A 15129-nucleotide genomic window follows, 5' to 3' on the forward strand; every position below is an offset into this window, starting at 1 on the left:
ATTTATGGGCTTATGAATAATACATGCAATGATACATATTCCAATAATTTAGTAAATTGTCATTCAAACAAGATAAATTTATTGATGACGGTTCTGGTCGAAACTTTTGTTAAAATAAATTTTGATATGCGAGATATTAATATGTGTGCATATGAAAAGATGTCCATGGTATTGAAAGCCAGCCTGAATGACTTTCTATTTCATTCAAACGTACGCATACTAATTGGCTTATTTAAAAAAACAAATTTTAAAACTTAAATAGAAAGACAAAATCAATATAAAAGACGTTTGGAGCCGCCTTGAAGTATCATTGTCTGTGCCTAAGCAAGGTTTCAAATGAATAGCTGCAAGGTTAACTTTGAAATCGAAGTTGAACAAAGAGAACATTAACTGTTTAATTCTGTGTAGATCACAGAGGGTATCTGATTCTAGCATTCCATATAATTGGTTTTCTACCAAACGTCGAGTACGCGTATGAAAATGTCATATGTTATCTGAGGAAGCAGTTTTAAAACATAGCTGCTATTACTAAAAATAGAACATAGGGACCAGACAAAAGTTTTCTCGCAGATATCTCAAAAATTGTTAGGTATAGACAAATTCTAAGATAGGGTAAAAGTGTTTAGCACGATGAGATCTTTCAGTGGTCAAATATTCGTGTATATTTGTTAAGCCATAATGACGCAATCCATTTGAAATAGGTACACCACTGGCCACCATGTAAGCATCTCCGATTTTCTCCACTTTATAAACATCACATTTATCGATGCAGTTATCAAATTAACTTGAAATAAAAATACTGTCATTACAATTTTTGTTTTATAATGTGTTAAATGTGTGTTCTGTCATAGAATATTTCAATTTTGTTGCACTTTTGCATTTTTCATTATAAATAAAAAAAAATACACTGGTCAAAATTTTCTTTAAACTGATTATACTTGCTTAATCACTTCTATATGTGTTCATTTTTTTTAAATAAGTACAGTTGTGTTGTCTTGACCATACATTATGGCTTCGTTCCCTTTTTTAACTTCAAATTTACATTTTTCTTAAGCCATTATTGCATGTGTTGACATGTAAATACTTAATGATGTTTTAGTTTTAAACGAATGTTTGTTTTATTTTCTTCATCGCTTTGGCTTCACGTACATCGTAGATGAAATTGTAAAAAAAAATACAGATTGCGGTGAAAAAACTTCTCAAATGTTCGTATAGACAACATTTATTATAATAATTGAAATGCATTAAGTTTAAGTGTTTATTAATCAGGCAAAATGGGAAAAATCAGAAATATGCATGCCAAATCCCAACGATCTGACAATGTTATATCACTCTAGTATACTTTCGCTATTTGAAAATATCATTATTAGATTTCTGCATCACTGGCTTTGAGCAGATTTTTTTTTAATAGAATCTTAGAAAAATGAGTTTCTAGGCAGAGTTATGGACCTTGAAATTTTCCTTTTCAGTGCATTTCAGTGAAATTGGAACTCAATGGTTCAGCATGATATGGAAAATCATGATTCTTTTCATTGATTCTGATGGTGCAAATAGTCAAATTACACTATCAAAATGGTGTTTTTTTTCATACCATGTTTCACCGATCGCCTAATCCTTACAGGGACAGACACTTAACAAATAAATTTAAAATGATATACAGATATAAAAACGTGATAGAAATAAAACGTGTTGACCATATAACTAACGCTTTTAATGAAACAAAGTTGACGTAAATATCTATATCTAAGCACTTCAAACAACTTCACATAATACCAATATTAAAATCAAAACTCGTTTTATTCTTTGCAATGAATATGATCATAGCTGATATGTAGTCTTCATTAACACAGGATGTCGAAGACCTCAATTGTTTATCACACGATTTTTTAAAAGTAGCATCGCTGTTTAACTATTATTTTCAGAAGATGAGTCGGCCTTTATACTCAAATATCACTTTTAATGTATCAAAATTGCTTAGAACAATGATAGTAAACAAATATGTTCTGATTTGTTAAATAGAAGAGATTTATCGAAGGACCCCTGCGTAAAATATTTCGATAATTCATATTGTGAAAATCGTTACAACACGAATATCAATCTACCGATTACAAATTTAGAATAAATGTTGACTACAGCAGTAAAATTGCAGAGCAAATCAAGTTACTATAGTTAATACATTTGATAATCAATCGTTAATCTGGAATAAACCACAATAAAACACTTGTGGCAAGAACGCTTGAAGAAGACTTAAGTCGTGAGTGGAAATTGTTCCGCACACTTGTTTTAAGTGTGCATTCTATGGCACTCGTGATCACATTTTGGTTATTCACTCTTTTCAATTAATTGTCTGATTATTTATGAACATTCTGAATAATGATGCAAAATTAAATTTACCTGTAAAGATCATTTAACATTGCCATGATTTCCATTGGTTCACTTATTGTACAAATTGACGTAAAGTCAACTATGTCGCTGAAAAGCACAGAAACGTCCTCAAAATGTTCAGCAGGGGTGAACATACCACATTTCAATGTTTTTGCTACTTTTCCTGGTAACATTTGATAAAAGAGATTGTCTGATTTTTTTTATTTTTTCTTACGAAAGCTTCATTTTTTCCTTCATTTCATGGCATACTTTTGTAACGGGAGTCATCTGTATGTGCAAGATTCTCAGTGAAAATGGCCAGTGAACACTTTGAAATCTGACTAAGAAAACAGCAATACCAATCTAACCATATAAGTAGTGTGTTATTCTTTTAATAAATAATGGAAAATGTTCGAACATTCACACTAATGTATTCGCTTTTCTAGATTTTACGTGTCTATATCAACTTCTTATATTCAGACTAAATAACCTTATTAAGACACCCTGTTGTGTGGTACGTTCGTGCACTGGGCTCTGTAACTGTAACACTGTCTAAATGAAAACTACATTAGAAAGACATAGTTTATTTGACCAAGTACAAAGCCTTTGCTACAAAACAATGGTGCATATCGCTTATAAATGCATAACACTTAATAACTTTAAAATTAACCGGTATGACAATGCAACTAGAAGTGACTGACTAACACCCTAAACGTGTGTCCACTGCGCCATAATTGTAGCTCGACAGAAAACCAGAAATATAAATAATTTCATGATAAATTAGCGTATAAAGCCGAAAGGTCCGAATAAATCTAAACTAAAGTATTCTCTCGGAATTTTACATTCCTATGAGAAAACGGCATAACCGTAGATAAGTTAAGAGCAAAGAACGTGCATACTGCAATAGTCTTACAGCGTAGAGACGGTGTGCTACACACCTAAATGGCTTTCTATAGAAGAAGCGATAGACCGAGCAGATGAACTCGCTTAAATACTAAATGCCTACTGAATTGACCAATCATTGCGACGATTGTTACTCGTGTGTTGTTAACTCAATCTCGTTTCCAAACACATTAAGCATACGTAAAATACAGGCTCAACAGTTAACGGTAAAACACCGAGCTCAGCTCACTACTATTTATATCCATAACGAAATCATATGATAATCACGTGATAATAGCAAAACCATGTGTACATGTAAACAGATTCAAATCACTTCCATTACACTTTGATAAATTACCAGTTAATTTAGCGATACAGTAAATATACCAAATTATTAGTACTATACTGGCCATTGACGATACCGTAAGTGTTGTTGGGTATATCCGGAATTAACATAAGTTTCATATTGTACTTTTCGAAGAATTGTTTTAATTTCTAAATTCATTTCTTTTCGAATACTAAAAAGATATCGATATATCTCGTCATGTTAAAGAACCAGACTTTGCTTATGTCATTCCTTTCAGCATTCGAAAACTTTAAACACAAACAATTTATAGCTCTTGGATAACGAGAGATTATGTAAGTTATCAATAAACAATGAGAGATTAGACAATTCAACCATTTTATCGTTAAAGTTAATTTCAAGGTCAGTGTAGTATGATAAAGCAGTGTCATAAAATGGTTTCGTTTTGCCTTCTACTATCATAAATTGTATCTCCATATCCACTGATGGCCCTTCACAGCCTGTAAAATATGTCGTTCCGAGTGCCCTTTGGATTCCTACATCATCCGTTCAAGAGTGGATGGCTCCACTTGCAACAAGAAGTTATTTTCAGGTGGCGAAACCGATTTTGTAATAAAATGCATTAAAGATGTTATCAACATAGTGTAAAAGTTAAGACTAAAAGTGACATCGATTGTTTTGCTATCGACGGCGTCGCAGTTATTTAGTATCGAGACAAAACAAGGAATCTGTTGTCATTTTCGCACTGTTAACGATCATGACCCCACTCGGCCATTTGGCAATTATTGCACTCTGATTCGTCTCTGCTCAAAGTCGCTCAAGTTCTTTAAAAAGGGCCACTGATGGAGCGGAGGTAAGAAGCAGACATGCCCCGTTCCCTTTGTAAATGCATGACAACCTCGCTTAACTCCATACAGGCGTCGATACTTTCCATTGCTATCGTAGTTTTGTCGATCATTTTCGATGATTGTGTAAGCGTTAACGCTGACACCATCAGCATCGTTGACAAGGGTGCCATTATAACAAAAATAAGTCACCAATGCCTCATTAGCCTTTTCGTTTTTGATAATTGTATTTCATCGTGTAGCTTTGTAGCAATAGCGTTCTGGTCATATTTTCTAACAAGCAAAAATGATTTTAATGCTACCGGCTGCAGTGGTCCCAGAGATAGCTGTACGGAATCCACGTCAATTGGACTTACTTTCATTATCCTAGGAGTTGGATTTATACCATTAAGTATGGATAAAAATAGTACTATAAAATCAATTTAGAATTATTTTAATGTTTAAAATTACCAATCATAAATTTTCATTAACACTAGATTTTGTCACTTTTGTTTCTCTTTTTAATTAAATCTCAGACTGTGAAATTAAGATCGTCTGACAAAATATTCTCTTTATTTGAGATAAATCAAGAGAACCAGGATTCGAACACTGACAAAAACTAAATGTAATCCAGCGACCATAGAAAAAAAACACATACACACAACAACGGACATGAAATACTGTAACCAACAACATGCACATTGAAACAAAAGTAAATGAGCAACACAGACTTTACTAAAACCTGGGATCATGGACTAGGCGTACTGGTAGTTAAGTGGTACATAGAAACACCAACCAATTAATCATAAATTTTTCAAATGTGACAATAAAACCCTGTTCAAGTACAATAGCCTTATAGTAAGAATTTCAGCACAGTACAAAAGGTCAACGTTGATATAACTACTTTAAAATTGAATGCATGTTTAACCAAGGTTTATTATAGTTCATGGTGAGAGTTATTTAATCTGCTAATAGAAGAGCAATTGGTGTAAGCGATGCTGATAAAAGCTCCACTTTAGAAAAATGAGAAACAACTGGTTGCCATGACAGATAAAAACGTTTCCACTAGGAAACCCAAATAAAACTAGCAACTATTTAAAAACTTTGGTTTGGTCCGAACAAGTACCATGTGAATAGTATCTTCCATACAACCAGACTTTAAATAGACTACTAAAATTTCTTAGTTCGTGGAATTTCAAATTTATAGATTTAAGTATTTAAGTTCATCTACGTTGTCAATGTAAAGAGGTTAGTTCGGTCTATATCTAATCTAGCTTTGAAATAAACTCAGTCACACCAGTATAAATATGTATCATTTTGAGTAAAATGACTGCTTACATTGACGAATTGAATATTCCAATATTCCAATCATAAAAGTTTTTGTATCACTAGAACTTCTGACAAAATATTTAGTTTGTTGAAGCATGTCGCCAGATAAAAAACCACGGAGAAACCATTCAATTTTGGAGAAAAAAAAATTATTGAAAGTCGAATAGAAACAATACTTTGTAACTTCATTATGGCACGTAAATGTTGTTTGTCTAAGTTAAGTTCCCATTTTTACCAAGCTAATAAGTCGTGTTAGTCGGTGAGCTAAAGTTTTTACTGAAACAGGACCGGAAGCAAATATAGCCCTCATAATTAAGGCTTGACCAGATTATAATACTAACAAACCTTGATAAACACAAACATTGCTTTTTCACAGTTTGTAATGGGTAATTTCTTTTTTTAAATAAATATCGGGACAATCTAATGCTTCTATATTACATTTACGGTGATCATTATCCCAACGAATGCTGAAGCACGCGCTGCATATATGTTATCGTTTTGATCTACCTACATATATGTCATTTGCTGAATCTTTGTATCATCAAACAGACAGGAAGTCTTGACCTGAGGTTAAATATCTCATACAAAACCTTAAGTGAAAAAAAATGAACAAAGAACTCATTGGGTAAAGATATGAAACAAGCTTACCCAAGAATTAGCCGGAAACTATTAATACTGCTATTTTTTTCGTTATCTTATTTGCGATGAAATTCTAATGGTAGTCATAGAGATTGAATATATAATATGTATTAATAAGGTGATTATTCTCGTAAACAATTGGGTATCTTGTTTCGACCATCTCTATCTTGTAAAAAGCTAAGATTCGATTTGTATTTAATGATCGGAGCTAACTATTGAAAGTTCCCTTTTAACATGCACAATATGGATATTGATGATTTTAAAAAAACTGGTAATACATGTTCAAGTGAGATGTTAATCAGGTGTGACGTGAAACCTCCATAGATAAACAAGTTTTAGATCGAATAGATGCACAATTTTTACGACATGCTTTATAATATCAAATACACATGTAATGATTGGGAACTCATTTCCATATAGAAAATTATTTAATGCATTAGGTAAGCCCATTGTTTGACCGTCGAGTGTTTCCAATAATTCCTTTTAGTTATCTTAGAAATGTTATTTATTATAATTTTTTGTAAAAGGGGTAACACTGGAACTGGCGTCCGTCTTAGGAGCGGCGCAAGGGCCACCATTCTTTGGGGGTAAAAGGTTAATTTCGAGCAGTTTTTCTCGAGGATGACCTTGAATGAACATACTTTAGAATTTTGATGTAAAAACATAGGCGACCGAACTTGATTTTGCGATAATGGAGCCTTATTTCTGCATTTTATATGGAATATGTAGAGAATTTTCAATATTTCGCAAACTTCTGATGGTAGAAAAGAAATTCCTATAACTTTATATAAAGAACACTAAACATACTTTCTTTCATATCTCAAAACAAAAATTGTTTGTTACTGAAATTTGTTTCTTGCAATATTAAAAAAACTAAATTCATACAGGACGAATCCGGAGTACATAAAATGTATGCCTCACCCTCTTAGTAGGGATGTTTTTTTGGCGTGACATCTTGATTTTTCATATTTTACCGTCAAATTGTCTTGCCTAGCACGTCTAGGTTTTTATCTCTATAGATTGGTACTTTTATATGCCCGTATTTCTAGCTGGAACGTACAAGTATTATGGTACATGTATATCGTTGTTCGTTTTTCTGTCCGTTGCTCATACTTGTCACAATTACACAAAACGCTTACAGTATTTTTCATGCCATTAGTTTAACTGATTAATTGATGTAAGGTCTACTTTGTTTTTATAAATTTTCGGGATTTTCGTTGTTTCAAAAAATGATCACTTTACTGCATTTGCATTTTCTTCCGGTTAACGTGGTTTTGGCGATTTTATCGAAATCGATTCACAAGAATATCATTTTTCAGGACACAGGTGTTTCCATATTATATAATACACACTCAAGTATTTGTCAATGAAGCAGGAACAATTTGTCATTTTCAGTCTGGATTTCTTGAACATCAAAACGATGTACAATTATTTGGAATAATGCACCAAAGATGATGCAATGTCGAACTTCATTTTCCACAGAACGCAGTATTATTAGCTGATAAGACTTAAAAACCTTCGTAGCATCGTATACTCGTCAACAACTTAATTTGTGCTTCCATCCCTGATTGCAGGAAACTAAACCCACAGATAACGGTAGGTTAAACTTGAACGTGAGTTAGTGTTATCAAACGGTTCAAATTTATTGACACACTATGTATGGCACACCTTAGGGCCACAATGAAAATAAATGTAGAATTATGTGATGGATAGACGATGGAAGATTTTGCTTTATCAATAAATACAGAAAAATATGTTCCTATATAAGCGCCTTTTCAGTCTTAAAAAATCCTTATATAAAGTTACATGTATAAGTATTTATCAATGAACAAATGATTGTTTTCGAAAAAGTCTATCAGTTTTGATCATACACTTACAGTTTCAAAAATCCATGGACATTAACTTAAGTATATTTATTGTGACTTTCCGATGAATTTTTCTCGTCAGAATTTACAATAATTTAATTTATCAGAACAAACCCAAAACTTTTTTCAACAGATATAAACATATTTTATAGCAGTATCTTATATTTGAAAGGATTTAACAATCGTACACTTATGCAGTTGAATAAAACAATATAGCATTCACCTATGACTAACACTCATTAGTTGGCTCCTAAGAATTAAAAAGGAATATTCGTTTATATTATTTTCCCTGTTATGTGCTTATCATCTAAAATACTTATTGGCTTTTCTATGAAAAAAATGACTTTACAAAACGAAAGGTTTACAATATTAACGGGTCAAAATGACGTTCAAAAGTATCGTTTCTAACTATTTTTCAAAAACTATTTACGTAATTAGAAGGTTTGTTTTATGTTTACGATCAGGGCATACTGGCCACATGCTTTTACATATTAAATACATTGTCAAAATTAGTAGTGATATACAAAGTTCAGTGGTTTGAACATCGAAGTTGTCGACTTATGTGACGAACACCTCCTTTAAAGAAAACTGTAATGAAATTTTCCCCATTGGGCAAAATGAACACATTTTGGCGCCAATTTGTTTTTGCACTAAGATTTCAATGTTATGCATGGATAGAGTGGAAAACATTTTTTCCTGGAAAAGAAGCACATATGATACTAATTATTATGCATTTGAATCAAACAACGCCGTTCTATTTCAAAATATCAACAAAGATTATCCAATAGGATTTTCAGTGGTCATGCTTTTTCGAAATATTTCATTTAGAGTTTATTGGTAGTTTTCTAAAACATTTTCAACAGACCATTTTAAAATCGGTTTTAAAACATTTTGATTTTTTTTCAAAATGTTTTGATAATGTTTCTGTAACATTTTACCGTTTAAGTTTGAAAAAGGTTTTCAGAACTTCTATTGAAATGTTTTTGAAATGTTTAAATAACATGTCACTGTAATGTTTTTGGATCTATTATTTAAAATTTATTTGGATATGTCATAAAAATGTTTCCTATATGTTACGAAAAAATATTTTCTGATAATGTTTTCATTATATCCCTTTGACATTGGTTAAAATATTTCCAGATTTGGTATTAGTACGGTTTTCTGAAATTTGCAATATATAATTTTAGAAATGTAAGAAAAAACATTTTAATATATATTTTTTCAAACGTTTTATAACGAATTTAGAAAATGTTTCTAAAATATTTTAAACTACATATCAAAAAAACAATTTTCTCATAAATGTCAAATATAGAATAATCACAGCCAAGTAATTTCCGATTTTGTTTTTATTTTGTTTTTTGTAATGCCCCGAAAATTTGTACTGTTCCGGAAAATTTACGTGTTTCTCCGTTTACGGTTTTGTATAATATTGATTCAATTGGATTTTTAACTTTTGATTACTTTCGTATGATAGATAAGTGTCTCAGTGAATTAATTAATATGTTTATATTGCCGAACTGTATAAATAGGTGTATTTTGAGCGTCACAAAGAACGTCCTATATCCTGGTGTCATCGGTTCTCGATAGCATATCAATGTTGTTCACCTGTTTGTTGAACAACTTATTAAATAGTTACAATTTTAAAGTCATAAGAACTGACCTTTGTTTATATTTTCTCAGAGGATTGGCGAGGTTGCCTATTTACATTATGAGAAAAACACATTTTAGTTAGGTGACCTACATGTTTTGTATTAATGACTTCATGGGTACTGCGTCATCAGTTCTCGATAGGGATATGACTTTCTGTATGGAGGGCATGAGAGACATAATTGGAAAATGAAAATAAAAAAAATAAATAATTCAATATATTTTTTATTGATATTTCATATTTTCAGGGTATATATATTACTTCCAGCGAATGTTAAAGTTGATTAACTTTGATATGTCTAAAAATATTTAATCAGATCTTATTTTTTTTTAATTTGCTGTGATATGGTGTTCCAAGCATAGAAGCAAAGATATACATGGTTATTCGTATTATGATTCGCCCAAAATGAATAGGCTTTTCATATTATTGCTCTTCTATATCCTGAAAACATTGATAACGTCAAGATGTTTTAACGTTTTCTGGTAAGAAATATTAAGATATGACCAATACTGCACACCATACATTTTTACTGACATAGTCATGCCTACATCCTGACTGCGCATGACCGCTGAATATATGACCTACAACTTTCAATAAAATTTGTTTACATTCGAAATGTGTGTTGGGAGAGGCGGGTGCTTAAATATGAACTTTTGGGGGTTTAAGAGAAAGGTAAAATAAAGGGGTACTAAAGTTTATTGGTAGTATACAAATACGTAACATAGCGAAATCAAAGCCCGATAGAATCGATGAAGTATTGAGTTGGTTAGTTCTTTGTGAATAGAACACACGTGCAATTTCGCGTTTTATGTCATATTGCCTATTCACATCGTTATCGAGAACTCATGACTATCGAGAACAGATGAATGCACGATATAGATAATAGTGTAAATGATGTGTCACACGCTGCTATTGAAATATATCAGTGCAAATCTTTATCAGCGTGCATATTATCTTATGATAGAACGTTCTAGATATTAACCCGATCACTAGTTTTGCCGGTGTTTACATTCAAACTTCACGTTAATACCTAACCAAACTTGGTACTTTTAACGTATGTGTCAAAGAGAACAACTATCTTCTGAATGAATATAGACGTTTGTTGTGTACAATCATTTTGAAATGTGTATTTTCCAACAAGTTTGCATTATAAATGTATGTTTAAACCATTTTTCATCGTCATGATAGTTGAATGAGTATTGTGATTATGTTTATGAGTACTCAGGCTGATATTTTGCATTGAATCTGACCAAGACATTTATGTTGAAACTATGCCAGTTATTTTTAGAATTTATAACATTACTTCATGCCTGCATGTATGGAAAGCCAATTGACAGAAACTTTGAAACATTTGCACTAAACATATTGTAAAAATTGGGTTAATAATATTGAACATGTTCTGTTAGTTTTGAATATTATGTTTTTTTGCATATTTATGCTTGTAAAATTGTTTTTTTTTTATTTGTTTATTGTAGACTTTTACCCCCTCCTAGTTTTGGGCTTTTGATCGAGTTAATAAAGTTCACAGTTTTGATTATATAATATTATTTTGAATTAATTTTTTTATAAGAAATACACATGATCTCTCTCTTTTGCAGGGAATAAGGATTATAAAAGAAGCTAATAAATAATGATTTAATATTCCCAATAAACCAAGATGATTAAGTTTTATATAGTGATGAGTATCTGATTGGACCATGACAAGTGATCATGGCAGTTGTTAGTATTTTAGTGTATTTGTTCATTCATTTGACCACAATATGCAATCACTGTTTTACATAAATCAGTAGCAGATCCAGACCCTCTGAAAAGGTGGAGGAAAGAGTAATCAAGGGAACCAAGGTTGTAGCCGGAAATCAAAAGAATGTAATCCAGGGACAAAGACCAGACATGGAAAACAGACACACACAACAAAGAACATAAAGTAACTAAAATCATACATGCAAAGTAACAAAACTAAATGAGCAACTCGGACTCCACTAAAAACTGGGAGCATGGACCAGAAATATGGCCTTTGAGGGGCTAACTGTTGTTAGTATCATTAATTTTCTATAAAATATTTTTTTTTAAAATATGAGGGTGACCCTGGGCCCCTCTTGCATCTACCTTTGATTTTGCTGAACTTCAATCAAGTTTTAATTATAGAACGCATGTGTAAAGTTTGGTTCCATGGATCTCCACATCCTGTTTGAAGAGGACATACATTTTAAAGCTGTACATAGCACTGCTCACCACAATTTCAGCTTGAAAACTCAATTCATGGTTTTTCAAAGTGCAAATAAAATCTTGATACAAAACAGCATGTGTTAATCTAGCAAACAATAGTATTTCCATGATTGACACATACACCTGTTGTCAAAAAAATAAAAATAAATAAATAAAAAATCAAGTAATATGTAATTGATAGTATTATATTTTAATTATAACTGCTGTTGGTATGTATATCGTGACTATATCATTAATCATGTACATCTTTTTTTTTTCAGGAAACCAAAGAACGGAAATGGACGCTACTTGAGATGCCTGAAGATGAATAAGTGCACTGACAAAACTTGTCTTTGAAATTTCGTTTAGTTTGTTGCTACATCTACAAAATATACAGAACTCTACAAATTTCTTATCTCTTATTAAACCTGTTGTATGTGTATGCGATTTTTGCATTAAAATATTCATAATTTAGATTGTTTTGAAAAAAAAATGTTATTAAAAACATTATAATTACATTATAGTGAATGGTTGTTGAAAACGTTATTATAACACTTCTGCAACCATACTTTTTTACGTTTTAAAAACATTGCTAAAAATGTTTTCAGTCTTTTTAAGAAAACGTTGTAACATTATAGTGAAGGGTTATTGAAAACGTTATTATAACTTTTCTGCAACCATACACTTTTACGTTTTAAAAACGTTTCTAAAAAATGTTTTCAGTCTTTTTAAGGAAACGTTTCTAAAACATTTTTATTACGTGTTTGTGCTATCTGGGTGGCTACTCACTATTGTATCTATGTGAATAGTCAGACGAGAACCAGCTGACGAAAATTCATACTCATGATTTTTTGAGATTTGAAAGGAGAAAAAGGTTTAAAAAATAAACATTGTAATATATATAACGAACACCAACGACATAAATGAATTCATATAATCAGTTTCTTACCTGTACGACGAGATTTCAACGAACTCAAACAATTTAAGGGTTTTAATATAAACAAAATCCATTTATGTTAAGAAAGATCTTAATATCCTGCACATTAATCTTCAACCAATCACAATTCGAGATGTTCAATACACGGGTTGTAATTGATTGTCAGTTTATAATGACATATTATTGATATTATCTCAAATGATAATACATACACAAAAAAACAAAAAACAAAAAAAAAAAAAAAAAAAAAAAAAAAAAAAACAATTATATTAATTACTAAATATTGATAATTTCGATATGATTCAAAGAGTAAGTAAACCTCTTATCAGCAGCATTATAATCACATACATAGGAAGATCCAAATCCAAAAAAATAATTTTATATAAATATAACTTCATTTGATTGTTCATCTCTCTTTTGGGCATGATAGATCATCATCCACTGACCATATCGGTGCTACATGTATGAGGTCATTTTTGTCGATCGGTCCGCAGTCCGCAATTCAAAGATTTCCAAACTAAATAAGGTTTGGATGAAAGGCCAAATCTTAATTTTGAATGAAATTGGTTAGACATTAAATTGTAAGAAATGTTTGACCACGTTATGCTTGCATAACGAACTCTGGACAGTTTACTTTTGTTTATAAACCGCTTCGCCTGTCATGAAGCGTGAAGTGGCCTAAAGTTGGTTATTTCGTTCAAACATTAGAAACAGTCCTTAGATATACTTGTCAAATAATGATACGTGCTTTAATGTACGTTGTGATGTTAAGAAATAGCTAACACCAGGGGAAAATATATAAACTATTTAAGATATTAATGTTAAGTGACTGTCTGATTAGCGTGGTTAAAGTTAGCCTATCACTAATATTGGAATACATATAAGACCTATAACTCAACTTGCCCTATGTTCTTTCGAACATGTCTGAATTAACGGATAAAAAGAATAGAAGACGTTTTTATATTTTTTTTATTATATGATACCCGACGCTGATGTTAAAGGTCGGAATTCAGTAAGTAAAAGTCACATAGCGGTAACTATACGTTGACGTAACAATGTCAATTTTGAAAATGTCACAAAACGTAGTGCTTTCTCCGTAGATGGAATGATCTGACAGAAATTATATTCAACGATAGTTAGTACATGTTTTTTTTATATTGTAGTTGTATGCATTATCTGTATATTTATTGTTTGGAAATGCTGAAGTATAGTTTCTCATAAACAAGAAGCTCTCGAAAAATGGCCCCCTGAACAATCTTTCGTTATCACCCTTCAACTTAGAATAAAGAAAAAAAGTTTCCTAAAGAAACCAAAAAATCCTTGGAATCCGAGCATCTGGTGACAATGGTCGAAAAATGGCCGCCTTAAATTATATTTCAATACTGCCAGTCAACTCAGGACATCATGTTTACCTAATGGGTAGCTTTCATCTTCACTATTGTGCAGGAGACCCTAAAAACAAATATGGCAACTTCATTAGATTCTGTCGAATGGTTTCTGTGAAGAAGATTTTCAAAGTTGTACACATGAAAAACGACAAAAAAATCTGTTTCAGGGGCCATAACTCCTTCATCAGGTGACGAATTATTTTGAAATTTCGGCATAGGAAGCAATTTGAATCAATGGACTTCAGCGCTTTTTTGTAAAAGAAAATATCTCAAAAGAACAGATATATATAAGTTTGAAATGGATAGTACCTAGTATAATATAAGAAACTTAGAAAACAACCACAATAATAATGTTCTTTCATAACTTCATATACAACAAAGCTGCATCCTAAGTATCTCAAAATGAATAACTGTCAAAATCGGAAAACTTCAATTTTCTGAAAAGGAATTAAAACAATAAATACAAAACACACAATAATAGGGAGCTAATTCCTGTCTTCGAGTACTTAATATTTTGATCACGTTAATATCATTGTCTAGAGACATAATAATGACTTCGACAAAAAATCATTTTATCATTAATTTACGGTTACCGTAATTATTTTTTCAATCCAGTGAAAAGTTCGTAAATCAACTTAATAAATTTCAATCACTCCGCTATACAATGGGTATTGTGTTAACTAGACACATAATGTTCCAGAATACTGTATATTACCAGACCAAGCAATCGTTACTTTTCAAATT

The sequence above is a fragment of the Perna viridis genome, chromosome 12 (assembly GCF_037379345.1).
Source record: "Perna viridis isolate PV_CMFRI_1.1 ecotype Kerala chromosome 12, ASM3737934v1, whole genome shotgun sequence".
Lineage (NCBI taxonomy): Eukaryota > Metazoa > Mollusca > Bivalvia > Mytilida > Mytilidae > Perna > Perna viridis.